Source organism: Parasteatoda tepidariorum, chromosome 2 (assembly GCF_043381705.1).
Source record: "Parasteatoda tepidariorum isolate YZ-2023 chromosome 2, CAS_Ptep_4.0, whole genome shotgun sequence".
Taxonomy (NCBI): Eukaryota; Metazoa; Arthropoda; class Arachnida; order Araneae; family Theridiidae; genus Parasteatoda; species Parasteatoda tepidariorum.
In genome coordinates, this window is record NC_092205.1 from 7,150,481 (window position 1) to 7,154,098 (window position 3,618).

Below are 3,618 nucleotides of genomic sequence, written 5' to 3' on the forward strand. Positions count from 1 at the left end.
GAAAAACTACTTTTTTTGTGTAAATTAACTAAAACTCACTGTAATAGCTATAATATCATGCTTAAAATATAAAAAGAACTTCCGATGTATTCTTAATATAATAAATGCTAAATTTTTACCAATACAAACGATTTTTACATAAAAATATTGTTCGTTATGCATCATATCAATATGTCATATGTAACCTTGAAACAAAGAAAAAAGATTATTTTTGTGTGCATAAAAATTACACTAAAAACATTATTCTCTATAATTTTAATAAAACAAATAATATATTTGATACCAGATAAATAAAAAAATTATTGACATTGACATAGGAAAAGCATATTGCAGAATTTCGATAACATGCTAGAAAATTTCATACATTTGAATTCAAAGTGCCCACAATTGTACGGTTAAACAAAAGTACGGTTAAAGTTAATTTGGCGTTGCCAAACAGTGTCACATTATACTAATTAAAAAATATTTTATAGAAATATTGATTTGAACATAAAAAAAAATCAAAATAAGCTTGATAACTACAATGTAAACAAACAGACAGCTTATGGAACGTCAAAAGTGCCACGCCCACTTTTCAGAAAAATAGCTATAAAATCATAAAAAATCATCGTATCGAAAAAATTTGAACAACACGTGATTCAGGCTGACTATCTTTACATTTTTAACAAAAAAAAAAATTTTTTTTGAAAATTTTATGATTTCAAAAATTTTTTGCACACAATTATAAATTTCGAGTATTTAAAGATAATTTTACGCCAAATATAGTTTTAACAATTATTTATTGTTTCAGTTTATAGTGGTCGAAAACTTTTTCAGTTGCAAGGTACCCAAATTTTTACACCATTTTAAACTGTATAATTTTAAATGACCAAATACAAACAAAATCGGTTCTAATTGTTTTCGATGATGTATTTTAGTTTTGAAATGGAGCTTTTTTAACATAATGGTTCAATGGAGAACTACATTATTATTTAAAGTACTAATATTATAGTTAAACGTTGAACTTAATTTTGAGTGTGTAAATAATTTTTCTTTTACAGCTCTCTGTACTTAAAAATACCCGTTATTTTAAAATTACCCCATTTTTTCTTCTTTTTTGAAAAGCATGACTATCTGATGGAAGTATTATGAGAATATCTCCAACCAGTAAGTGTGTCTTTAGCAATAAACAATAAATCATATCTCCCACTGCCATATTTTCATTTTTGGATATAAAATACATCGAACGACGAGTGTTCCACTAGATTTCGAATGATCTTAGAAGTCATTCGAATGTCCTCCAAGATAAAGAGGGTTATAAAAGTTGCCGATCTCTGAAGACGCAGGCATAATTTTAAATATCAATTACGCTCAAAGTACCGTAGAAAATTTATATTCTAAGAATATAGATTGACAGCTTAATATTAAAATAGCTCTCACAAATTTAATAGCTTCACTGAAGATATGCCATAAAATATAAAAGCGGATTCAAAACGTTGGATTTTTTATTGATATATCAAAAATAAGCTGAAGTAAATGTTATATTCCAAATATGAGAGGGCTCGTGGATATCGAATTAAGTTTTTAGTCTTAGGAAAAAGAAATATACTTTCCTTAATGTTTACATTTAAGGGCACTTTTTTTGGAATAAAAATAATCGTCTTTATTGCATTTTTTTGACTTATTGAAGTGTTTGGAATCCCCTTTTAGCATTTAAAAAAATCTAAATATTTTGATAAAAGGACGTGGTAAAATTTTCTATTGATTTAATAAACATTAAATTATAATATTATAACTAGTACCTGCATTAAAGTTGACTAATAAAGTCCAACAAAAATAAAAGTATATTAATTTTTATTTTTAAAAAAAATTCATACTTATTGTATAAAAAATTTACGTTTAGGTTTTGAATGCTGTCATGCTGGTTGAATGTTAGTTTTTTTTAAAATAACTATAAAACCTTCTCAAAATTGATAATTTTAACCTTTTTTTATCTATGTAATTTATGTAAGGTGTATGGAGAGTTTGAAAATTTAGAATTGTTTTAGGAATTAGTTTGGTCGTATTTTAGTTTTGTATGTTACTGATTTTGAGGTAAAAGTATTAAAATTTCTCATTTCTATTTCTTAACTTCTATTTTACTCTATTGACGTCTCTAGAAATGAACTTTGTACCGTTTTTCACCTTAATGTTGATCAGCCCAACCACATAGTTTATCTACTATGCTTAACTCAATTAATAAATGATTCTTTATTCCGTTGCAAATTTAGAAAAAACCATTATCTCTATGGAGAGAGCCTATTTGCATCGAATTGCTCGCCAAATGATAGCAAGCTCCTAGCGCGGAAGTATATCAACTCTTGAAACAACGTTGCACAGCCACGTTTGCTTGCTTTCTTAAATTGTAATAAATGAGGAAAACAAAGCTGTTAGAATATAAACTATTACATTTTTTTGTGTTTCGCGTAAAATGAGAGAGTTACATATTTAAATAATACTTCGTTCGCATTTAAGGAAACTGATGATAGAATAATAAATATCGTTTCTCTCTTGCAGGCGATTTCTTCTACAACGAAACAAAAGTAAAAATTCATTATCTCGCATTTGGTTTGTCAGGGACATGTCAACATAAGACCCGCCATTTTTAGTGGTCCAGTCAAATCCAATGTTCTTGCAACGTCATATAGTTGTTTCTTTTTTAGGAAAGCATGTTCTCCTTATTTATCGAAATGCGTCTGTGATTCCAGTAAGACTACAAGGCTATAACATTTTCTAAATAATTATATGACATATATTGTAAAAGATAGAACGAATTAAATTTATGTCATACGTGTTTAACTTTTAAAAGCTTATTTGTATAATTTGATAATTCCTTAAAACGGAACTATATGCAGTCGTGGATGATCACTTAAATCCTATACTGCAATGGTCTTTTCTTAACTTGCAATGGAGTATAAATATTCACCATCATAAAATTAAAATTTCGATCCTAATTCAAAAGATAAAGGAAATTTCACTTGGAGCAATGGGACAAACTAACCCTCCCGGAAAACTTTTTCAATAGAAATAACTAGTACCTGCATTAAATAGTAGGAAAAAAAATCATCGAAAATTTCTCAAAGTTAGACTGACAAAGAGAAAATAGTGTAACCAACAATCCGTTTACCAGTGGGTAATTTTTCTAAGGTCGGATTGAGCCGTTAGCAGTATACGAATGATCCCCGGTATAAAAAGTTAGGTTACCTAAACAGTAATCGAGCGTTATCCCGTATAAAATAATTCAAGCACTTTATAGTAATGATGATTTTACACAATGGTGGAGAATTACTTGTTATTTCCTCATGAAATTTAAACATGCATGCCTTCAAATCTGATTTCAAAACTAATGATGGAACATTGAATCAAAAGCAGTTTAGAATGATTAATGCTTGTTAAAAAACTTCAAACTATTGTTGAGATGTTTCATAAAGCATCCTAGCTTCTGAGGCTGAGTGATTACCTTTACCTGACTTGAGGATCATCAGTCCCAAGGCTATGTCCTCCTCGACACAACATATTTAACTCAATAATTGAACCTACAATTCAAGAGATAACAGTTCTCTCTCATGCAGGCATAGTTTGTAACCGAGCGCCGGCGAG